The sequence below is a fragment of the Pinus tabuliformis genome, chromosome 1_1 (assembly GCF_031772625.1).
Source record: "Pinus tabuliformis cultivar Carrire ecotype Pingquan chromosome 1_1, CPIR1, whole genome shotgun sequence".
Classification (NCBI taxonomy): Eukaryota; Viridiplantae; Streptophyta; class Pinopsida; order Pinales; family Pinaceae; genus Pinus; species Pinus tabuliformis.
Genome location: NC_142297.1, coordinates 891,275,012 through 891,302,093, shown reverse-complemented (window position 1 = coordinate 891,302,093; position 27,082 = coordinate 891,275,012). Strand labels below are relative to the sequence as shown.

General features: G+C 36.3%; 1 pseudogene; it reads right to left on the bottom strand.

Moving 5' to 3' along the window:
- Positions 1–23,051: 23,051 nt before the first annotated feature.
- LOC149217258 (putative receptor-like protein kinase At1g11050 pseudogene) lies at positions 23,052–25,255 on the bottom strand (annotated as a pseudogene).
- Between the last annotated feature and the right edge of the window lie 1,827 nt (positions 25,256–27,082).

Sequence of the window (27,082 nt, the reverse complement as noted above, 5' to 3'; positions counted from 1 at the left end):
AACATGAAATAAAAGACCAAAAAAAAAAAAAGACAAATCAAATGGAGATTGAATTGAAAAGCATCATGTAAGACAAAGATCCTAAAACAAAATAGATGTAAAGACCAACTGGAGAGTAGGACAAAAGGTAGGTGCAATGAAAATGAAACTAAATTGAACCAAGCCTACTCCTAACATAAAAAGCTAGAAGGTCAGGGTAAGTGTAATGATCTCTCCAATGATGCCACCTCCATTGTTCCTGACCTGCAAACACAAAGATAACAAGAATTACAACTGATATATAATAATGTGCAACAAAAAATATAGAATCTTGCAAATCTTGCACAAAACATTAAAGGTATTTCTTAAAGGAAGAAATATGTGTCATATCACTTGAATTTACCCAACTTTCCACATTACCTTTTCGATGAAAAACATAAGAAAAAAAACTTTGATGGCCCCTTATGAATATTCCTACACTTGTATTGTCTTCCTTAGTAAACATCAAGAGAAATCAGAACTTTCTTTTAGAATATGGGCTTGCTAAGTAAGATGCTCCAATTGATTATAGATTGGATCATGAAATTCAAAACATTCCTCTTGATGATCCTGAAATCCTTGAGAGAAATAATTTTCAATTAATGGCGTGGAATCAAGATGAGAACCTTGCGAGGGAAAATAAATCTAATCATATTCAGAAAGCTTGTCAAGATAGCGAGGGCCTGACATAACCATCAACGAATGATGAAGTGCCTTAAATAATAAGGATCAATCGATTCAAAACAAGTACCATGAAATATACTAGTGGAAACATGGTACATTGAACAACAATTTTCATGATCAGATAAATCGATTAAGGTGTAAGATTCTTGGTCAATGGAGGATGCAGATAAATCAGTTCATACTCAATTCAACAAATAACACCTGAATTTATTGACACTTAAGAGGATATCTAGTGCCATGAAGAAAATAATCAGTATTGGAATATTCACAAGAAGGATTAGGAGCTGATTACTTTCAATAAAATGTGACAAGTATGAATCCTTCGACCAAATATAAATTTTAGAATTATTATCTTCACAAATTTTCTCATCCATGAAAGGTATACATTCCAAACCTAAGTTTGATATAAGATATTTGCATGAAGATAAATCAATTGAAATAAAACCTTCAATCCGATCGAAGACCAAATATAGAAAGTTAGAAAAACTATGTCCAAAGTACCAAACTTCTTTCAAGAAGGGATTTACATCCAATGAAAGCATGCAAAGGAAAGAATTTTGCGAGAATATCCAAATATGTTTTGGTTTGGGGGCCTTACTAGAGTTGCGAGAACCTGACATAACCATCAATGGAAGTTGAAGTGTCTCGACTTCCTGAAGATCCACGAGACTTTCAAGAATTGTATAATTTCATTTTGAGGATTGAATCAAATTATGCATGATGTGTGGAGAGCTAACATCAATAATTTCAATAAGACCACTACTATCCAAATGATAGTTATCTACATAACTTATTTGGTCAAAACCTATATCTTCAACGAATAGATTACCCAAGTCATAAGGTTCTTGCAAATCTAAATATGGATAGATTGAATGAATTTCATGAGTAACCTGAATAGAAGAATTTTCTTCATGCAAAATTGGAAATGACAGGGAATGGAAAGGACACTCAACTATTTATGTACCTTCCTATTCATCATGAATGATCTCACCACCATGTGTGAATTCAAAATCCAACTCATGAGATAAAGTATCTCCATCGTAAGTTAATACCTTACAAAAGGTGGAGTACTAGTGATAGTGAGGTGAAGAGGAAGTTTCAATAAGAACGTCTTCTTTAACCAAATTATATTCAAGGTCTAAATATTTTGAAACAAATTTTTCTTGAGAAATTGAAAGATCAAGAGGTGCACTTGGGAAACGATCGTTACATACAATAACAGAGCTAGAATCAGGAGAATGGAGGTTGTCAAAGACTTCAGTCTAATTAAGAAAATTAACTTCATTTAATACATCATCGATATTTCTAGATTCAAAATCAAGCAAGAATGGGAGATCATTATCTTGACATGGAGGATTCTGTAAAAGAGAAGAAAGATCAAAAGAATCCTCACCTTGCTTCTCCTTTACTTGTGAAATGTGACTACCTTTCTCTTGATCGATACTTGGATTTGGAAGAGACATATCAAGTGGATTAAGGGGAGGGGATCATGAGAAAGAGATGATAGAGGAGGACAAGAATAAAAAATAAATTCAAGACTAGAGTTATGAGTGTTAATACTTTCTGGTGGAATGTACAGATTAATATTCACCATAGGCTTCATGAACCATTTTAAATGATCCTTAGATGGATGAAGATCATGGGAAACAAATGATGGTTGAGAATATGGATTAGGAATTTGATTTGTATATTTTCCAACTTCAACATTATCACAAGGAGGAACCCATATTGGTATTGTAAAAAGAGGAGGAAAATGAACAAAATGAACAATAGGATCCTCCTCTAAAATATGGGGTGTCTCACAATTTCCGAAAGTTGGGAGAATAAGAACACCTAGGGGTTTAGATTCACACTGATTCAAAGAGATCTGAACCAAATGTTCAAACTTTTTCTTAAATAAATCCCAATCCATATCTTTCTCAGGAAACTCATGACATAAGTGAAGGATTATGTTAGAAAAATACTTCATTGATTCATTAGGCTCCATTCTATGTTGATTAATTATTTTATAAACTTCTTGGTAATCATACCCATCAAAATATTGATGAAGCTCCTTAAGGAGTTAACAAAAAGAATGAATGGAAGAAGATCGTAAGGTATGACAACATTGATTAACATGACCTTCAAGAGTGATGATGAATATAATACACATAACATCTTCATTATCAATTTCATGAGATTTACAAAGCCCAAGAAAATCATTTATGTGTTTGGACAAAAATGAACCGCCCTCACCATCAAACCTGAATTGAGAGAAGACATGATTTTTTTTTGTTGAGATTGAAACTTTACCAGGAGAAAGGTTAGAGAAACAATATGGGAATATGATTTGGGAAAAAGGAATTAAAGATAAGATATTCAACACAGACTCAAAGGGAACAACTGGTCATCTGGCCCTCGTTTTACCACTAGAATGTTGATGGTGTTGCATACCGCCAACATACAAAGGGTCTCCCTGATGTGAAGTCCCAATTAGACCTCACTAAGGTTGGAGTAGTATCCCCATTTGGAGTATCCGCCTGACTACCATAACACAAAGGTTCGTATTGGTTTCAACGGATAAAATAATAGATTATATACATAAAACTTGAATAAGGAAGTAAGTTGACATTGTGAAACACCAATTGCAATGTGTAAAAGGAGACCTTCACGAGGAGGGGAAAAAAGTGAGCCTCTAGAAGGAGGTAATAGTACTAACCTAAGAGAGACACATGAGAAAATAAAATTTTGTTAGTTATCTAGAGAAATAGTTCACATAGACACAATTATCATTAAACCACATACAACACGCCTTCAACAAGATAAGTACTGAGGCCACCGAAATAGTTCAATTTTTGTAGTCCATATTAAAAAACATATATAGAAAAAATCTAAAGAATTGTCCTAAGAAATTCACAATACACGCATGGAAATGTGTTGGCTCATAGAGCTTGAATATTAGGTGAAAGATCCAAGTACACAGTTACAATGGTGAAGCACTTGTTCCAATAGTGGAATATTAAATCACTTCTTACTTCTCTAAAGAATAGTTTTCTCTCCTATTCCAAGTAGAGAATTCAAAACTTTCTCTCCAAATCTTAAGCCTCCCTAAGCCCTTTGCTTGAATTATGAATTTGCATTCATAATAAGGGGAATAATGTTTCATATCCCCATGAATTTTTACTTACCATCATGACTTTTGGACTTATAATATGTCCTTTTGATTTCTAAACAACTCTTCAACTTCTAATGACTTTGGGACTTCTCTTAAAGACATTTTTCCATATATGACTAAGTGACTTTTCATATTCCACATATGACTCTTGGAATTTCACACATTAAATTTTGTCCTTTTCTTGAGAATACATCATTGCATTACATATGATCATGTGGCATGACACATGGAAACATATTGACCATTACGATGACACTTGTACAAATTACTAGTTGACAATGATGACATGGACTTCATGATGATGTGGCGATGCCAAGTTTTCTTCCTTGCTGCTTCATCTTGCATTCTTGATGATAAATATGATTTCTGCTTCATCTTCATTAAGGATCCACTTTTTTCTTGTCCTTCACCCTACAAAGGGTCTTTGATCAATATCAAAATCTCCTAAGTCATCATGTAATGTCTTCTTTCTGTCTCTGTGCATGATCTGATTTATGTCTCCATGATGACTTTATTTTGTTCTTCTTCTCTGTAGGTGTTTCTTTATGCTTCCTTCTTGCTATCTTCTTTGAGAATTACCTTACCATTCTAGGAGGGTACTCTTGCTAATGAAATTCATCCATGACAAAGAAAAATTAGTTTTGAACATATATTCTACCATTACCTAGCTCATGGAATGATCAACTCATGATAGGGCTATGAGAGGGTTAAAAGAAGAAGGATTGATTAGAAGGGAAAAATCAAACTCATCAAGTCTCATAAGGCATTTAAGGTGTGCTTGTGCACTAAATCAAGAGAGAGAGAACTCAATGGTGCAGGGTGCAGGTCTGAAGCACAAAGGAGAATCATTCGTTGGTTCAAAATGTGCTCATGTGCTCAAGGAATATAAGGAGGTGCAAGGGCACACAACGAAGGGATGAATGGGTTAGGCTTCAAGCCTTCCAAGTGCACTCATGCACTCAAAGAAAAAAGGAGGGTACAAAGGCACATACTGAAGGGTTTAAGGGGTTAGGTTTTGAGCCTTCGCAGTGCGCTTGTGCACTCAAGAGGAACTAAGAGGGAAAAGTTCTACAAGTCGAAGGAGTGTGCTCAAATCAAGGCTTCAAGCTTCGTGATTGAACCATGTGCTCTTTAAGAGAAGGATGAAGGCTTCATGCTTCAAGAGTGCACCATGCACCTTAGGGCTTCATGCTTTGTGAGTGCGCCATGTGCTCAAAGGATTCAGGCTTCAAGAGTGCACCATGTGCTAAAAGGGAAGGATGAAGGCTTCATGCTTCAGGAGTGTGCCATGCCCCTTAAGGTTTCATGCTTCGTGAGTATGCCATGCACTCAAAGGCTTCAGGATTCGTGAGTGTGCCATGCACTCAAAGGCTTCGTGATTCAAGAGTGTGCCATGCACTCAAAGGCTTCAGGCTTTGTGAGTGCACTATGCAATTTTTTAAGAGACAAAGGATCCTTCATTTTTCCAGAGTGCACTTCATTGTTTCAAAGTGTGCTTAACTATTTATAAGCACACTTTGTTATTTTGAAGTGCACTCCAAGGATCCTTGTTGTTTTGAAGTGCAATTTTCACTGAGCATTTGAAGTGCATTTCATTGTTTTTAAGTGCGCTTCGTTGTTTCGAAGTGTGCTTCAACTTGGGAGGACGTAGTTTTCTCCAACAGTGGCTACGTTTTCATTTGGAATGCACTTTTCACTGAGGGAGGAAACACAAAGCTAGGTGACTTATGCTTAAGAAGTACTGATGCACTATGAGAGGGAGGAAACCTTAGAAAATACTTAGTGCATAAGTAACGGAGGAAATATATGGAAATTAGGCTTATGAATAAGTTAAACTCATCACCTAGTAAGGAGGTTAATTCCTTTAGAACTTGCATTGAGCTAAACGATGAAGAAGAGCTCTCAAAATGGCTAAATGTGGGACTAGCAGAGTAGGAGAAAGACATGCATCCCAACATGACTCAAACATGGAATGCACATATAAATTCCATCAATACAAGCCAATGGAATGCACAAGGCTCATGAAAAATAGTTACACCTGAAAAGAACAACAAAGTGACACCTATTGTTAAGTGGGACAGTTGAAACGACACATTACAACACTTAGAACACAAGCTATGATACAAGTGGCGGCTGTAACCAACATGTGCGGTAAGCTGCAATAATGTGTCTAGCACATATTCCAATGATATGTAACACCATTTAATGTAGAAGAGTGTGCCAAACTAATTTTGGTGATACACAAAGGTGTGACACATGCAGGAATGAAAACACAAAAGAGACACTTGTGATAGGAGGAAAACATGAAGACGACACTCGCAAAATGTGAAACCTTAAAAGAAACACTTGCCAGAGTGAAGATAACATGAAAGTGAAACTTATTAAAGTGAAATCAAGTCAAAATGAAAAACTTGAATGTGAAGGTGACACTTATGAAATAAAAAATGTGTAAAAGACGACAGTTGAGAAAACTCACCAAAATAGAAGTACAAATGCAACAAAGTGAGGGGGACTGTCAATAAAAGTGTGCATTAATCGTTGACATGAGTTGAACATATCACAAGAACTGTATTGATGGATGGTGCTATGCTTGTCCAATATTTCATAAAGGAAGTGTTCTCATGAACTCATCAAAGACTAAGCATGTACATGCAATTGAATTGATAGCTTAAAACTAGGAAAAATACTTAAACAATCTACAAAGAATCAAACAACCATGGAGTAACCATAAGACGACAGATTATAAGATCCTTAGTAGGCTCCAAAATTAAAGTGTGAGAAAATTTTTCAAGGGTGTTGATCGGAATGAAAACACTTCCTTCTTTGACTTGATCAACACTCTTTTCATTAACAACGAATCCCCTTACTAAAGAACTTCTTTAGTTATAGTTGAGTTGAAACTCTCCTCCTCAACTTCTGCAACATGGGAACCTTTCTAATTTTCTAGTGCATTTTCAGTACATTCGTAAGACACGTGTCCTAATTTTCCAAATCTATAATGTCTAGGATGATAGTCTCTACCTTGACCTCTGCTTCTGTATAGTGATATCCTTCCCCTTGAATGATCATCTCTTGGTGAAATTCTAGTATAAATTCCACTCCTCTTAGATATTGAAATATCCATCTCCTACTTGCTTCTCCTTTGCCTCTTATAGGACTTCATCCTCTACTTCTTTGACTCTTCTTCCTAGCAATATTATCTTCTTCCTTTAGAGCAGCTTGATAGGTATGATAAATTATCCTCAAGGATAAGTGTTATGAAACCAGCTCAAGAAAAGATAGAAAAGATAGATCAACGCCTTAGAATTCAGCCTCTTCGATGGGGAAACCTCCTTTACATTACATAAATGAACAATTCTTGGATGATACAAATGAAAAGACCTCATTTCTATATATAGGAGTTTAAGGGGTCATAACATAATTAGAGCCGACATAACAATAATAATGTAAGGGCACAATAATAACAATAGTGGGCTTCTATGGGGCACAATAGTAACAATATGGGCACTACATGGGTACATCAATATAATAAGTCAGTTGTACTAATAACAATAAGGGGTTACACTAGTAGTATAGGGGCCTAACATGCCCCTCTCCTTCAAAAAGCGTTGTCCTCAACACTTGAGTAATTCTTGATGCTTCTGTATAAAATTCTTGTCCTCCCATGTGGAATCTTTAGTGGGTAAGTTCTTCCACTTGACGAGATACTCTGAAATTGATCAATTTCGTATCTTTTGGGTTCTTGTTTTTGTGACTTCTCCAGGTTCCAATATGTTTTTTCCTTCCTCTTCAATTTCTGGCAATATTGTTTGAATTGGGATCTTTTGCAACTTTTGACTAAGTGGCCATACTTCTTCATCCTTCTTCCATTCATCCCTTGCTTCGTTTATCCAATCTGGTTGGATAATAGAAATAGCACAAAACAATGCTTCAACATCCTCATCCTTGAAGAGTCTTCCCATTCAGTAAGGTCACCATTTTTTAAGAGCATGTAGTATTGCCAACATTTCCTTCTCATAAATAGCTTGCTTGAGATGTAGCAGTAAAAATACCCAATCACCTACATCAAAACAGTTTTCACTATGATGTTGATCTACCTGTTGTTTCATTTGATTTTTCACCGAAGTGGTGTTATCCTTTAAAATTTGGAGAACTTGTTGTTGATGTTCGATGTGATCTTTCACTGCTTGAGCCTTTTTCTTCTTGATATGTCCTTCTATCTCTAGAGTTTGAGGAGTGGTAATTTCTTCCAATCATTTACAAGATATGGTCGGATTCATTTCTTGACGCTCGATGTGATTTTTCACTTCTTGAACATTTTTCTTCTTGATATGTCCTTCTATCTTGATAGTTTGAGGAGTGGTAATTTCGACCAGTGAATTACAAGATATGGCTGGATTCATTTCTTCTTTCTTGATGTGATCTTTCACTTCTTGCACCTTTTTCTTCTTGATATGTCCTTCTATCTTGAGAGTTTGAGGAGTGGTCATTCTTGCCAATAGTTTACAAGATATGTTCTGATTCATTTCTTCTTTCTCTGGGGTCAGGTCCCGGCATATATCCTCTTCTTTTGATGTTTCTTGATCCTTTTCTTCCTCCTCTTCATACTCTATGTAAAATAATTTCTTCTCAGCACACTTATGACCTTTAGTGCATTTTCTATCACAATTGTAACAAAGCCCTTTTTCTCTTTTTTCTTCCAATTGTTGTGGTGTAACCCTTGTAGGTTGTGGAAGGCTAGGAGAAACAACACGTCCATCTTTAAAGTTGTGAGGGGTAGACTTCCTTGTTGCCATAGTTTCACTTTCAAATATGTCACAAAGCCCTTTTACTCTTTCCAATTGTTGTGGTGTTGCTCTAAAGAAGGTGTTTCTCTTTGTATCCTCATAATGTGCTATCATTTCCTCCGTGAGAATTGACCACGTAACAAGTTGTTTACGAGAACAAAGCCCTTTATACCATAAAAATTGATCCAGTTCTAAATATGAAGATGCAATACATACCTTTTGTAACAGTGGTACACCATGTAGATCAAAATATTGCTCCATCTGAAGTATCCAATTTACCGGATCCTTGCCATCAAACTTCCTCATCTTGCTTTTTCTTGATTTTAGGACCTCGATATTGAAACGACTGTAACTTTGTACTTGCATATATTTAAGTTCTAAAACTGCTAACTATAGTAGCCCTCTGTGTCCTCTTTCCAATGCCACCAGTCTGATCCAAATTGGATTCTCCAAAAAAGAGTTATGCACAATCTCCCAAGATGACCTAATTGTAGACCTTTCCAGAAGAGCGAACTTTTATGAAGTGCCACGTGTCAATTTTTCGACCTTTGGCTCTGAAAAATATATACAAGAAACTACAGTCCGTCCTATTTTTGTACCTTCTTACAAAATTTCAATCCAATGCTTAGAGAGAAAGTTATGACTATCTTCCCCAGGTCACCTGTTTGGAATGTAATTCAGGAGTCTGCAAAAAGACCAACTTCCTCAGATCATATCTCCGCAAATATAGCACGAAAAGCTCTGAAATTCAGATCCAAGGTTCAGCGCAATTTCTTCTAAAATGAGTGTTTTTTGAAACTTCTGAAACATCGCAGAAAAAAAGTTATAGTGAAAATGCCACGATGACCTGTTTGGAGTAGCGAAACCCTAGAATCCAAAGCTCTGATACCAAATTTTATGAAACCAACTCAAGAAAAGATAGAAAAGATAGATCAACGCCTTAGAATTAAGCCTCTTCGAGGGGGAAACCTCCTTTACATTACATAAATGAACAATTCTTGGATGATACAAATGAAAAGACCTCCTTTCTATGTATAGGAGTCTAAGGGGTCATAACATAATCAGAGCTGACATAACAATAATAATGTAAGGGCACAATAATAACAATAGTGGGCTTCTATGGGGCACAATAGTAACAATATGGGCACTACATGGGTACATCAATATAATAAGTGGGTTGTACTAATAACAATAAGGGGTTACACTAGTAGTATAGGGGCCTAACAATAAGAGGTTGATCTCATATTGAATCTCGAATATCATACCATTAATGTATCTTACAACTTTCTCAACATCCTCCTCTACATGACCAACTCTAGTATTCAATTTGTAAAACTCCTTAGCGTATTCTATGATTGGCATAGACTTTTATCTAAGATTTTTCAACTGTTTTAAAATATTTGGATGACAATATTTGGGTAGGAATTTACCTTTAAATTTTTCCACCATTTTGGACTTTTCTTTCCTCTTCCGTTCTACCTGTACTACATCCCACCACAACGTAGCATGGATTTTTAGTGTGGTCACTACACACTTTACTCTCTTACCTTCATCGACATCTTCATAATCAAAATACTTATTTAAAGCATTGATTCAATCCATTAGCTCATCAACATTCAAGTTACCTTCATACATTGGTACCTCCATTTTTGGTCTAATAGTCATCTTCACTATCATTTTCAACATTTTCTCTTCTACTAATTCTTCCACTTCTTCCTCACAGAAAGATTCTTCCTCTACTTCACTCACAGCTCTTATGTCAGGTCCACTCCTCTGTGTAGTCTCCATAATTTCCATTCCTTACTGAAGGCATCTTACCTCCATTTGCAAGGCTGTATTTTCTATAGGATATATTAAAAAAATGTCTACATGAAATTATTTTATTATTTTTTTCTTAGGTGGCTATTTTTGAGTTGATATTTCCTCTAATGCACCTAAATCAAAGAATCAACGTAATACAAAAGAGGGAAACTAATATGCTACCCAACACTACTAGACTATTCAGTGGTGGTGACTAATAACAAGAGGCACCTAACCTCCTCTACAACAATAGAATAAATTTGTAGATGTCCAACATGGACCTGAAAATCTGATGGATGGATCACATGAGGCTTGATATATCTCTAAGTGTAGGAAAGCTGAATATCAATTGCAACCCCATAGGGGACATCATAGAACTACGAAAAATCCTCCCCTCTCATGGATAGGCTAGCGATAAATTATATTTCCTCCTTAGTGTGCCTATAACACACCCCAAGACCGACACTGAAAGCTTTCTCTTGGGAAATCCATCATCACATCAGATGCGGCAATAAGACATAGTGTGCCTTCAGGGATGTAACCTCATCATATTACTTGAGGAGGCCTACATTCCTCAAGAGCGCTCAGGTTGCTATAGTAATAGGGAGATGGTATAAATCTATTTCCTTGTCTCTGGCCTACCATGTTCGGACCATATTGTATGGGTCTGCCTACTACTCCTACTCCTATTGCTACTCCCTGTGCTGACATCTCTGCTACATGATTGGAATATAGAATACATCAGCCTCATACATGAAATACAATTTTTTATATTAAATTAAACATGTATTTATAAATATGGAAACATAACTTTCAATTAATAATAAAAAGTTCACTAGTGCGCTCAAAATGAAGTCATGCACTAGTGCCGATGCGATTTAAAGTATAACCACACCGATATAAGTGTGCACATAAGTATGACAAATTGTTGTTGATTCACAAATTTAACTTTTGATAGAAATGCAACATACTTGTTTCCCAATGCGTTTTCATTTACAAAATGCACTGGAACAATGGTGGTGTGTTATGTTTACGCACTGAAATGTGGTGCATCTGTAAATTTATAGGATACACCGCTATCGGTATGAGTCGAACATATTGAGCGCATTGCGCGATGAATTTTTTTTTTTCAAAAAATTTGGCAAAGTTAACCTAATTTTCAATTCTAATATGCTAAAAAATTAAACTAGAAATAATAATAGACATTACCTGGACATTTTGTCTTCGGGGAAGCATTGTAGACACAATGTAGAAATTTTTTTTAGCACGGTTTAAAAATGTGTAGGTTTTAACCCAGTACAAAAATTACCTGCATACGAATTCTAAAATATAGAAAATAAACAATGCGAGAGCATAACACATAAAACAGATATACACAGATATTTTCCCTTGGATCCCAAAATCGGGACTACCAGCTTGATTTTTCATTATGTTCCTTTCAATGTTACAATACATATTTGTAAATTCCGAAGCATCCAATACCATGGACTGAAAACCATTGTGTCTAAAACCATGGGTCGAAAACCATCGCGTCCAAAACCATGTGCGAAAACCATGCACAAAACCATAGGTAGGTCCGCACAACCTAATATAGGGTCCAAATTTTTTTTTCCCTAGGCGTTGCACCGGACCTCGTAGAGGGGGCCTACCCGCCCCCGTCAAACCCCCCTGTGACCCCCCCATTGCGCAATCAGCGCAATGAAGGGGGGCCTCCTCCCCCCCTCTAACCCCTTGGTTAACTATGTTGGCTAGTCGTGGAAAGAATATAACACAACCCAACATTCTCCAACTTGTTGTTTTCTTTCCACAGGGGGCCACATGAGAGCTTAGTCATTTATCCAGCCCTACAATGCCCATTGTGTCTCTACACCAAGAGAACTTCTCAGATCTCACAGATTTTGTCAATGCATCTGCAGTATTCTTCAAAGTGTCCACCTTTACCAGCAACACCTTCTTGTCTTCTATCATATCCCACATAAAGTGATACTAAACATCAATGTGTTTTGTATTTGAATGATAAGCAGGGTTCTTTGCCAAGAAAATTGCACTTTGGCTGTCACAGTCTATCCTTATAGCTCCATGTACTAACCCCATACTTGAACACAATCTCTGCAAACAAATTGCTTCCTTGCTTGCATAAGTGGCTGCCATGTATTCTGCCTGTGTAGTTGATAGTGCCACTACATATTGTTTCTTACTCATCCAACTGACTACACCTCCAAATAGGTTAAACACATACCCACATGTAGATCTTCTTTGATCCAGATCTACAGCCTAGTCTACATCAACAAAGCCACGGATATCCAACACTCTGTCCAATCCTGGTCTTCCTTGGTAGCACAAACCATAAGCACTAGTGCCACGCAAATACCTCAAAACCCACTTCATTGCTATCCAATGCTCCTTTCCTGGTTTTGACATAAACCTGCTCAATACTCCCACTTCATGTGCAATGTCTGGTCTAGTACAGACCATTTCATACATCAGGATACCAACTGCACTTGCATATGGAACACGGGACATGTCCTCTTCCTCGTCTTGTGTCTTGGGACACTATTCAACAGATAACTTTACACCTACATGAATAGGAACCTTCACCGGTTTACTATCCTGCATATTAAACCTCTGCAATATTGTCTCGACATACTTCGTCTGGTTTAACTAGAGCTTCCTCTTTTCCATATCTCTTTTAATTTCGATGCCCAAAATATAGTTTGCAGCACCAAGACCTTTCATGTCGAATTTGGAGGAATTGGGTCTTCAAATCCTGGATAATTTCTCTGTCATTTCTAACCAACAACATATCATCCACATACAAGACCAGATAAATAATACGGTCACCAATTAATTTAAAATACACACAGTGACATGCCTTGCTTTTGGTGAAGCCAAGTCCCCGTATAAATGTATCAAATTTCTGATACCACATCCTTGGTGACTGTTTTAACCCATACAAAGACTTCTTTAACTTGCATACTAGTTCTTTCTTACCCTTCACCGCAAAGCCTTCGGGTTGCTTCATGTAGATCTCCTCTTCGAGACCCCCATGAAGAAATGTTATCTTCACATCTATCTATTCTACCTCAAAATCAAAAGTAGCAGCAATAGATAAAAGTAATCTAATAGAAGCTACCTTGGCAATAGGAGAAAAAATATCACCAAAATGAATTCCCGACACCTGGGAATAACTTTTTGCTACCAACCGAGCTTTGTATTTCTCCACCTTTCCTTCTGCATTTGTCTTCTTCTTGAACACCCATTTGCTGCCAATGGATTTCCTTCCAGTCGGCAACTCCACTAGATCCCAAGCCTCATTTTTGTGCAAAGATGCCATTTCATCAACCATGGCCTCTTTCCAAAGTTTTCCATCCTTTGAATCTACTTCTTTCTTCACAGTTCTGGGATCATCATCAGTAATAGATAAAGAAAAATTTGAACAGAAAGCAGATGGACTATACCTTTCTGGCTGCCTTCTTTCTCGAACTGATCTTCTCACCCCCGGAGTTTGTGGTTCTTCATCTTTTGATTCCTCTTTTGTTGTAAAGTCTGATTCTTCCTCCTTCAGCTCAAACTCTATCTTCTCAGGTTCCTTTGGTTGGAATTCATGTTTAATAACATCTTTCACCTCTCTGAACACCACATCTTGGCTATACACAACCTTCCTTGTTACTGGGTTCCAAAGATTATAACCCTTTAAACCATCCTTATACCCAATAAAGATGCACTTTTCAGATTTATTATCCATCTTGGTTCTTTTCTCATTTGGAACATGTACATATGCATCACATCCAAATACCCTCAGATGTGAAAGAGAGGGTTTCTTACCAGTCCATATCTCTTTTGGAGTCTTATCCTCCAATGCTAATGAAGGTGATCTATTGACCAGGTAACATGTTGTCTGCACTGCCTCTGCCCAGAATTCTTGTCCTAACCCGACACCACTGAGGATGCTTCTTGCCCTTCCCACCAACGTATTGTTAATTCTTTCTGCAAATCCATTTTGCTCAGGTGTGTATGGAGTAGTCTTCTGCCATGCTATACCACACTTCTTACAAAATTCTTCAAATTCCTTGCTACAAAACTCTCCACTATTATCTGACCTCAGCACCTTTTCTCTGTCTGGTTTTCCACCAGAGCCTTAAATTCTTTAAACTTGTCAAAGACTTTCGATTTCTTCTTAAGGAAATATATCCATGTATTCCTTGAGAAGTAATCTATAAATGATACATAGTACACAGACTTACCCAGTGATGGAACTATAAATGATACATAGTACACAGACTTACCCAGTGATGGATTCTTCACAGGTCCAAACACATCACTATGCACAAGCTCTAATGTCTGTTTCGCCCTCTTACCACCATAGGGGAAACTCACCCGATTCTGCTTCCCATATACATAATTTTCACAGAAATCAAAATCCAGAGAGCTATTACTCATACCTTCTACCATACCTTTACCATGAAGTATTCGAAGGCCTTTCTCTCCAATATGTCTAAGCCTTTGATGCCACAACATGGTCTTCTCTCCAGAGACCACTAGATTTTCTACTCCACTTTCAGGAACCACAGAACTATTGCACCCATCAACAATAGTGCTACCTTGTAGCTTGTACAAAGTTCCAATCCGAACTCCCTGAATCAATACCAGTGCTCCCTGAAACATCTTGCAGGTATCCTTCTCGAACACTGTTCTTACACCTGCATCATCCAGCTTGCTTACGGAAATTACATTTCTGGCCAATGCAGGAATATGCAGAACACCCAGAAGTGTTCTAACCCTTCCACCTTGCAACTTCAACTTTACTTTTCCACAACCAATGATTCTAGCCTTCTTGTCATCCCCCAAGAAGACATCACCACCATCATATTTCTCATACTCGTAGAACCACTCTCTATGGGGAGTGAAGTGAAAGGATGCACCTGAGTCAATCAACCATGCCTCATGATCTACACGTGTACTTGAAGAAGCCAAGTACACATCCCCACCTTCATCTGAGGTGGTTTTCGCCTCTGTAGAAGGAGCATCATCAGATCCCTTTCCTTTGTCAGGAGCTTTATATTTACAGTCTTTTTTGTAGTGCCCTTCCTTTCCGCATTTCTAGCACACCACCTTTACAGGTTTTCTTGGAGATTTAGATCTCCCTCTAGATTTAGATCTCCCACTCGATGACTTATTTTTGTTTCTGTTCTGGGACCGTCCTCATACAGACAAGGCATCACCATTCTGGCTCTCCATATTTTCCGTCTCATCTCCTCCGTCGGCAAGGATGAGACTATTTCATCAAACTGCAAGGCAGTTGCATTGCTACCTATTGCAATAACGAGACTATCCCACAAATCTAGTAGAGAACACAAAAAACTGATGCACTTATCTTCATCTGAAATTTTAATATCAACAGATAATAACTGACTTACCACAATATTAAATGTGTTCAGATGCTCTGTCACCAAGTCTCCATCTTTCATCCTTAGGTTATACAGCTTTTTCCATAGGAACAGTTTATTCACCAGAGGCTTAGATTGGTACAAAGTCCCTAACTTGTCCCACAAAGCCTTAGCCATAGCTTCCCCTGATACATTCATCAATACTGAATGTGAGACACATAATCGTATTGTGCTCCTTGCCTTCCGATCCAACTTCTTCCATTCTTCATCGGACACTCCCGGTGGTTTAGTACCCAGATCTACCACGATCCATTGATCTTTATCCACCAATAAATCCTTCATCTTGAGTTTCCACAACTTAAAAATATGACCATTAAATTTCTCGATCTCTATCTTTCCACTACTCGCCATCTTCTTTCACCACCAGAATCGATCCCGCAGATCTCCCACTGAATAGGGTCTACCACAGGCCTGAGCAAAACACCTCAGCAACAAAGGCGTCCCCTTGAAGCCAAAACAACTCTGATACCAAATGTAGGTTTTAACCCCATACAGAAATTACCTGCATATGAATTCTAAAACACAGAAAATAAACAATGCGAGAGAATAACACATAAAACACATATACACAGAGATTTTCCCCTGGATCCCAAAACCGGGACTACTAGCTTGATTTTTCATTATGTTCCTTTCAATGTTACAATACATATTTATACATGCCGAAGCATCCAATACCATGGACCGAAAACCATCGCATCCAAAACCATGGACCGAAAACCATCGCGTCCAAAACCATGTGCGAAAACCATGCACAAAACCATAGGTAGGTCTGCCCAACCTAATATAGGGTCCAAAAAAAATTTCCTGGGGTGCTGCCTTGGACCCCGTAGAGGGGGGCTACCCGGCCCCCTCAAACCCCCTAGATAGGGGGGGGCTGCCGCCCCCTGTGACCCCCCATTATGCAATCGGCACAACGAAGGGGGGCTTTGCTCCCCGTCTAACCCCTCGGTTAACTATGTCAGCTAGTCATGGAAAGAATATAACACAACCCAACACATAGTACGAAAGGATGGTGAGCAAGAGAAGCATCAACATTGAGGCACTTGCATGTGGAAAGAGTGGCACTGGTGCTTCAGAGCTCTCCCACACTATGGATGGTAAAAATGAAAAATATGGCCATGAGTTTTTTTTTATTAAACCCTCATCTGGTGCGTTTTTATAAAAGCACCGGTGCAGGATATATTCAGAAGTGCCACGTTTTTTTAATATATTGTTGGGTGTGGAGCCTGATTATCTTCTATATTCAAAGGTATCGCCACATGCCACCCGTAAAATATTCGTTGCAGGGGGATCCAGGGGGGGTCCAGGGGGTTTCGGGGGCAGTGCCCCCGAAGCTAAAAACAGCTGTAAAATTTCCTTGTAAAAGTATAGTAATTTCTAGTCAATCTGGGCCGTTCATTAGGCGGATGATCTGACGGTAGAACTTATGTTTAGTTTAGGGTTTTTTGCCCTAGAAGGCAACCCCTCTCTTTGTATGAGGGTATTGTATTTGAGGCTGCGTGATAGATGTGTATTCTGTGAGCAAGAAACAGAGAGGTGAGACTGTGAGAGAAAACAGAGGATATTACAGCGGATTTGCTATAGGTTGTGTCTCTTCATTTTGCTGGACAATAGAAAGGAAGGACTGGCTGTTCGGGGTGGACGTAGCCCAAACTGGGTGAACCACGTATATCTGTGTCTCTCTTGTTTTGTGTGTTTTCTATGTTTATATTTCTGCAATATTTTATGTGTTCCATTGCTCCGTAATATATAATTTTCTAACAACTGGTATCAGAGCCACAGAAATATCAAAGCCAACTGGTGGTGCCCATTTATCACGGTGCTTTTTTCGAGATGCCTCAGGGATTTTCTATACAGGTATCGCACCAATGCTTTGTTTTTACTATAGCACCACCCTTTTCTAGAAATAAAAAACTACCTAGTGGTGCACTTTAGAAGATGTCCGAGGGAATTTTGATAAGTTTACTGCATCATAGTGTCATTGGAAAATAACATCGCATTTTTTTGAAATTTAAAACTACAACGATGCTCCTTAGTGGTATGCATCTAGACGTTAGACTATATGAAGGACACTGGTGCTATTGATGATTCAAGCATCGTGTGTTGTGGTATTTAGCGCACTTCATTTTTTTTTATTTTATAAAAATAAATTTTCTCGATGCACCATGTTATATGCAACACCAATGCTTGTATTGATAGTAAAGCACCAGTGCGTATGTAGATTTTAGATGCACCATCTAGAAAACATCTGCTAAAATTCCACTTGCGCACCTCCACTAGTGACCTCCGCTAGAAATGGATTTTTGGGCTATTTTTATAGGGGCTTCCTCAAAAATCTCCTTTAAAATGTCTTTTCAATATAGTGGGTACTTCGAACATATTTGGCATGGATTAAGCAAATTCTAGCTAGTGAATCCAAGGGAGCCACTTTGTGTGAGCAATTACTAGTGTACAAGGCAAGGAACCAATTACCATTTGTACTCCATTCATAAACACACGTCATACATTAGAACCCTATCTCAGTGCCACTTGTAACTTTTTCTTGGAACTTAAAAGCATGCATCATGTATGGGATGGATTAATAATCAATTTAGGGATGGATTTTGATGGGAAAATTATCTATTGCAAGGTGATTTTCCCATGAAATACAATTAAAAAGTTTGCAAAAATGTCAAAATCCTTTGTTGAAATTGTAAAGACTAGTCGATAAGTGTGAAAACCGTCAAATTTGACATGTGGGTCTATTTTGAAATTCCAACCCTAAATCCACCTCATTGATTTCTATTATGTAATAAAAGAACTCTGACATCATGAAAACATGTGGAGAAACGTGCCACCCTTGTGTAGATGCTAGTGAAGAGTATAGACATTTTCACAAAAAGATCCTAAAAGAACTCTATGACATAGGATGACATCTCAGAATCAAAGATCCCAGTATTCACGATCCATATTATTATTTAATCTCTATAATATATATAAAATAAAACAATTTTAATATTACACCAAAAATACGCATATATTTTGGAATATGGCTTCTAAAAATTTTAATTTAATTATAAATAATTAATAGGTGTATTATAGGGATTTAACCCACAAAATATTTTTTAGTAGTAATTAAGGATAGAGGGTAGAGATTTATTTGTAAGGTAGTCATGTCCCTTTTTTCTTCTCAATTTATTTAAAAAAATGTCATGTCCAGATTCAATTTCTAGTAGGTTTTCATTTGTGGCATTGAATTCTTAGTGCTAGTGCATTGTTCATGAAACCATTTAATATGTTCTCTCGGGTAAAATCACACAACTTAGGAAACAAATTGTTCACCAAACCAATTTATGTCATTGAACTCTCAGTGCTTATGCATGGGTCATGAAACCATTTAATATGGTCTAACCGAGAGACTTAAACTCTTTTACAATAGGTTTCTTTATGGCATTGAACTCTTAGTGCTTATGCACGGGTCAAGAAAGCATTTAATACATTTTCTATGAAGAGACTTGAACCCGGTAAAAAAATTGTTCACCAAACCACTCGAGCTAATGTCCTTTTACTTTTAAAAGGAGCACATGGAGGAGCGCTATTCACTTATGTGTGCATGGGTCCAGAAGCCATTTAATATAGTCTCTTTGGATGCAACCACATGTTTGAAAAAGTTTTTATTTATGGAATTGAACTCTTTTCCAATAGGTTTATTTATGGCATTGAGCTCTTAGTGGTTGTGCACGGGTCACCAAACTATTTCATCTGATCTCTCTAGATGCAACCACATGTTCGTCCAATACCTCAAAGTGACCCCATGGATTCCCTCTGGGAATTGAACCTTGCCCAATGGTTAATAACTCCTAGCTTTCCACAATTAGATCCAACCCCTTTTAGGTAATTCTTTTAGTAAATAATAATAATAATAATTTTATTTATTTATTTATTTTTTCCTGGCTCTCCAACCTAGTATTGAAGATATGTTGTAATGTCATGTCTTATTATGTTATGTAAACATTTTGAGTCGGTTAAATTACATAAAATGAAAAAATAAAGAAAAGTAAAATAAAATTAATAATTATAATTATAATTATAGTTAATTATATTTAATAATTAAATGAGACTAGACCCATCTCAACTTTGGATCTACAAAGGGTCCAGAGAGATCAAATCTTTTGAAATGCAAAAACTCTTTTACAGTGAAAAGAGATTTTATCTCTTTAAACCCTTGGATCCAAAATTAAGATATATCTAAATTAATTTTAATCTTAATAATATAAAATATATTATAAGATAAAAATATTAATACCTACCATAGATTAATGCCTATTGATATTTAACAATTATTTAATTTATATAATAATATTAATATAAATATATAAAAATACAATTTATTATTATTATTTTATTTATTTAAATATATATTTTTCTTTTTACAATAAGATTGTTTATAAAATTAAATTTTATGGTTAAATTTGAAGAAAGTAAATTTGGAAAGTGATCCACAATTTTCATTCCATTGAAACAAATATTTAGAATCACGAAAAGTTGACTCCAATAAAATATTTTGGTGGAGTCAACATCTTTCACCGTTAATGATTTAAGACATTCACTCCAATACCATGAACATGGTACATAATTTTCCAATTTTGAAAAAAATTCTACTCTAATATAATAATTTTCCAATTTTGAAAAATAACTCTACTCTAATATAATAAAATAATGAACATTGTAAATCATTTTCCAATTTTACCTTTTTCCTATTGTAATTGTTATCCTATTTTATTCGATCAAAATGTTTAGTCACCTTTTCTACGGCTTCCTTTTAACTTGATCGATTACTAAGATGGTCAAACCTTCTTCGTTATAGCTTAATTAATTTGGTACGATAATCAAACGAATAGATGTCATTGGGAAAGCGTTCAACAAATGATGTCCGGGAAAAAATGTCAAACCTCCCCATGATAAACGATATTTTTATTTATTTTTCTCACTTATTTTTCTCACTAAGCCCCTGATCTTCTAAGGAATTGGGCTCCTCCTATTGTCCTTATATATTTAAATAATTCTGAGCATTTAGAAGTACAGACAATCTTTCTTAATAATATTTTTTATTATCGATAAACATTATTTATTCAGTGTTGTTTTTGTATATTCAAGTAACTGACTGTCATCATGTAAATATATCATATTAAAAAAATAATAAAGTAAACCATCAAACTTAACCATCTAAAATTATTAATTTATAAATCTTTTAAATCATATAATTATCCCACTTTAAATATTTTAATTTAATATTTAATTAATTCTTTTCTATTTTACAAATTTTTAATTAATTATTAATTATTAATTTGAATTTTAAATAATTATTAATTCATTATTTTAAGGGGAAAAAAAATTCATCCTGTACAATGGATGCTTAGGCTTAACAAGATAACCAAGAAATGAGATGATTAGACTTAACAGATAACCAAGAAATAGGGAAGGTTCTCGATATGAAATGACTATAGTTTTAGTTGACCAAATTTTGAATGATGAAAGTAAGTGTTTAAGAAGGAGGAAAAAAAAGAGAAGAGATTATTATTACACTTAATTTCATATTGTAAGTTTTTTTAAAATTTTGTTTTTAGTTGGGTGTTGTGAGATGTAGCCTTGGAATGCTTTAGCATATGCAAAATGTAAAATGTAATTTTTGTTCTTTCTTTAAGGACAAATAAAATTATAGGTTTCTTTTTTGGAAAAGGAGGGGAAAAACCAAAGATCAAAATTGAAGGAAATGGTTACATTTCAATTTAAAAGGTTAATTTTATTTTAACTTTTCAATATTGGCAAGTTAAAATAAGTTATTCTTTTCTTGTGAGTCAAGTTAAAATTTGGTATATATCTCACCAGTGAAATTTTTATCGTGTTAAGTTGTGCAAAACTTTAAAAAAGATATCTAAAAACCAAAACTTTAAGTACACAAGAAAAAATATACATAGATAGTATTGGTTTACAAATATTACAATGTAAAAATGATATGGATGAAATTTAATATGACCATTTACTTACACTCTATATATGAATCTTAGGGGGGATTAAACTCAACCATTTACTTATAATTGATATAAGAATCATATGCAGAAAATAACGTGGACACCATTCTTTAAATCCAATGAATATGTTTTTCTTTTTTAGAGAGTAACTAGTCCAATTATTAAAATAATTACAATGATTTTTATAAAAGAAATCAAAAAAACAATATCATTTTATGAATATCATTGAAATCTCTAATAAAAGGAAATAACAATAATTATTTAAAATCTCCAATAAAACAATTCTCTCTCACACACACATATATATAGAACTACAAAGAATTTTTTTTTTCCAATAAACTTAAAGCCCTAATGATTAGTGCATATGTGCATTATGATGTATGACACCACTATAAAAGAACACATAAAAGATATTTTTTGTTAAGAAAAATTAATGAGTGCATACTGTATCTAGCATTGAATTTCTAGTAGTAAGAGATCATACTTGCACTAAATCAATTTTGATCTTTAGTGTTTATTTTCTTGTCTTCATATTAACTAGGCATAAAGAGGACATTAAAGTAATATTCATAAATGCAAGCAAGCAAAGAAAGTAATAAATACAAACAGGTGGAATAGAAAGCTAGAAGATTTGCAAGTGGATCCATAAAAGATTGGTAAGTACCATTTGTAAATCCAAACCTTACAAGGGTGAGGAGCTCATATGAATTGGAACTGTATCTCTTTTGTGACTAACAAAATGATTCACCAAAATCAAAACTTTTGATCTCTTGCCCACTACTAAAATATAATTTCAATAAATACATAAGACGTGAATGCATGAGCTTCATAACAGTAAGATTATGTTTTCATATAAAAATGATAACAAACCATGGTTAATATATTTTGTTTTTTAAAGGATAATAAAAAAACATAAAACTTAAAAAATAATGACAAAAAGAACATATTATGAAAAGTCTAGAGAAATAATTTCCGGCTTCAAATTTGAAATGTAATTTTTTTTTTTTATATGGGAAATAATTTTAGATCAGAAAATAATTATTTTTTTATTTATTTTGTTTTTTCAATTAAATGTGAATATATAAATAAATTTGTGCCCCGCACTAAATAGCTTTGAGGGGCTCTGACTAATTCAAATTTGAACCCTTCACTAACATTTAAGAGCCATCGCTGAGATCGGTTATTACAAACAATAATCACAAGATTTCATAGATACTACAAGTCAAGTCGCTGAACCGGCCATGTTCTTCCACAGTCCAAACTGTCGTCGCGACTCGCCTCCCTATCCGGGCACCTCTGTTATGGAGATCCGATCGAGAGTCGCAGTCGCAGAAAAATAGAGAGTAGTTTCGCCGTTACCATGGTTAAGCGACTCGTGCGTGAGAGGAAAAGGCCTATCGGGTATGTCCGGAATCTCAATCTCCCCTTCCAACATCTTCAAAGCTTCTACCATCGTCGGTCTGAAAGCCACCATAACATGGGCGCACAGAATACCCACTGTAACAAATTTCACCATGCTTCGCTCTACCCCACTGTGACGGATTCTTTCATCTACCACTTCCAGAGCTTTGCCCGCTTTCAAAAGGCTCCATGCCCAATCCGTAATAAGGTAATCGGAGGTTGATTCCAGCGTGGTATCAAGAGCCTTTCTGCCGCTCATGATCTCCAACAACAGAGCTCCGAAACTATAGACATCGCTCTTTTCTGTAAGTTGGCCGTAGAGAGCGTATTCAGGGGCCAAGTAGCCGTGCGTCCCTGCTACCCTCGTGGTCAAGTGGGATTCTCCGTCTTTACTCATAATCCTTGCCAGGCCGAAGTCGGACACAAGGGCATTCATCTCGTCGTCCAGCAGAATGTTAGTGGGTTTGATATCTCTGTGATAAATGGCGATAAGCCAGGCCCTTGGCGATACCCAGGACGATGTTTTTCCGCTGCTGCCAGCTCAAAAAAGCCGAGACGATGTGATCGTTAAGGCTGCCATTGGGCATGTAATCGTAAATCAAGAACCGCTGGTGGCCCCCCATGTCGTCGCTGGCAACACAGCATCCTCTCAAAACCACGAGATTCCGGTGCCTGATGTCATTAATAATTTTCACTTCGTTTAAGAAATCTGCATCTCCTTCGGCAGAGCAGTTCTTGATTCTCTTCACGGCGATCCTCTGTCCATCGGCAAGCGTTCCGTTGTACACCGTCCCGAATCCCCCTTGACCGATGCGATTGGCCTCGCTGAAATTTTGGGTCGCGGCTTTGATCTCCTGGATGCTGAACCACACTGCGCCCGTGTTGCGTCTGACCCTGACGGTTGTTCTTAAAAGGTCTCTGTTCCGCCTTATAAACTGCCGGTGCGCAGCGCCACGGTTCCTCCTCTCCCGAAGTAGATAAACAATCACAAACGCCGAAACGGAAACGACAATAATCGCAGCTGCCGTACAAGTGGAGATCAAAATAAGACGGCTGCGCTTTTCCTTGGGTTTGGGCGCAGATAAGGGCAAGGCGTATGCACAGAAAGCGGTCTTCGCGCTCTTCGGCCCGAATTCGTTCACAACGCCGGCGGCATACAGGACCGCGAAGTAGTAGCAATTAAGACTGGTTCTCTCCGTTGCGTTTTTATTCATCCCCAACAATCTGGTGATAACTTGCTGACCGCCATCGTTGCATAAATTGCAAGCAGCTAAGTTTGAGAGATCTCCTTTGCAAGAGGAATCGATTTCAGTTGTGCCGAGCAAGTCAATCCAGTTCTGTTTCGTTTGTATGCCGTTGCACAGACTGGGACTCGATACAAACATGGATGTGTCGTTCAGGCAGCGGGCCACCAAGTTCTGGGGAAGATCGGCGGTATCCATGGAAGAAAGCTGTTGTTGGAAGTCATTTAGGCAAGCAGTGGCGGAGGCATAGTCGCGAAACTCGAACATGGAGGAGTCTTTGAGGTGTTGCGCTAGGCCTGCGGCGAACAGGCTCAACAATGTCTGGCAACAGTTCCTCCCATGATCTGATCCTGATTGCCTGCAAGAAGAGGTGTCCCACGGAAGTTGATGGACGTAGTGAAAATCCGTTGGACATAAGGCAGCGTATGCGCTAGCGATCGTGAACAATTGTAGCAGCAGCGCCCTGCTAATCTTCATATTTTTCACTCTTCCTCTGCGAGAAGAATGGCAGGCAGAAAAAAAATGCAGATCAGGTGGCTGTTCGGGACTCTCTGCTTTACTGTTATTGCTATAACGATTGACTTGAAAAATCTCGTGCGCTGGATTTGTGGAAGTCAAGTTAGAGAAGGTGGCTGGCTCCAGACATCTGCAAGTCAGAGCAGAGAAGTTGGATGGGTCCAGATTCTGGAAGTCAGAGCAGAGAAGGTGATGGCAAGAGCTAACGGTATGCTAACGGGCATACCATTCGGCATTAAATGCCCGGCTACATGCACCCCTGATCGCTGTTTAACACACGCGCTTATTTTTTATTTATCTATCACCGCTCGCGTGTGTTAAACAGCTATTGGGGGCGCATGTAGCCGGTCATTTAATGTCCAATGGTATGCCCATTAGCTCTTGCCGAAGGTGACTAGGTCCTGTCAAAATTCAATGGAGTCAGTTTTCTTAGTTATGGACGTGATGTTTTGTTGCACGACTTTCTTCAATTCACGTAGACCGAATTATTCAAATATGGGTTGAATTATTCCAAATATGGGTTGAATGATTTTAAAAATTTTGCTGAAATTTATTGAAATCGTAAGTTTGATGGTAATTCTTGCACAATCAAAGTGCCCTAGAGATTTTTCAAGGTGCCGAATCTATATATACAATAAAAAAAACCAGTGTAAATAACACAAATCAAAATTTCACCTCAAATTTTTCGCCCAAATTAAAATACCCAAAATTCAAAAAAATACAAAATATTATATGTTGGAGAGTTTTTTATGATTTGATAAAATCAATTTTCAGTTAAATTATAAATTTTATTTTAATAGTTTCAAAAATCATCATTCAAATCTATTCAAACTTATAGTTTATAATTCTAACCAATATTTATAAAATTCTAAACACATTCATAAAAAAATATAATAAAAAATATTCTATATATAACGAAATTTACATTATATTTGGTTAATCTTTATTACCACTTTTTATCTGGGTTGTCCCAAATTAATCTTGACACAGCGAATTTTTTATATTGGGTACCCGAACCATTAATATTCTATAAAACATGTTTTCAATTGAATATATAAATTTAACATTTTCAAGAACTTTAAAAAATTCAAATTTTGAAATTGTAAGTTTGAATTATTTAAATGAGAAATTATAAATTATTCAAATTTATATTTCTACATAATTTTATAAAATTCTAAAAAGAATATGCTAAAAACTATTCCATAGTTTGTGAGAATTTTTTTGGCGAAAATCATATGGAATACCATTTGTTGACGAGTTTCGAACCAACTAGTGTGATTCATCGTCAGGACAAGAAACAGATCCATCTTGGCATGTTAAATAGTCTGAGCAGAGCCTCCAACGACTAACTTGACCAATGGCTAGTTTGACTCTAGGACCGGGGTCAAAATTATTTTATTAATATAATTAGTAATACCTAGGACCAATATCTTAAGAATATAAAAAATATAAAAATTATTTTTAATGGGTATTCAGTTCAAAAAATATTATAAAAATTATGAGTTAATTAGTATTTAAAAGGAAATTTAGTTAAATAAAGGACCTTATAATACATGAATAAATTAAATGCTTAAATACAAATATATAAAGTAATATATAAAATAATTTTATTTAAAAGTATTATTAAAAATTATAAGCTAATTAATAATTAAATGGAAAATTAGTTACATAAGGGACCTTATAATATCTGAATAAAATAAAGTAATATCAAAAGGATGTTAGGTTAGTTAGAAAATTATTTAAAAAGTATAAGTTGATTAGAATTTAAAAGGAAATTAGTTATATAAAGGACCTTATAATATAAGAATAAATTACATGCATAAATATAATTATTATTTTTTTTTTTTTTTTTTTTTTTTTTTCAGCTGGTTCACGGGCCTTGGTCAGTTGATCCACTACTCCAGGTTCGATAAATCTGGGTGGACCCCACCCGGGTGGGGTCCACCCCTCGGTCACCACAGACCTAACCCCAAGAGCTTTCGGGTTTCGACCCTGTGACCTCCCATTGGAGAGGCCCCGA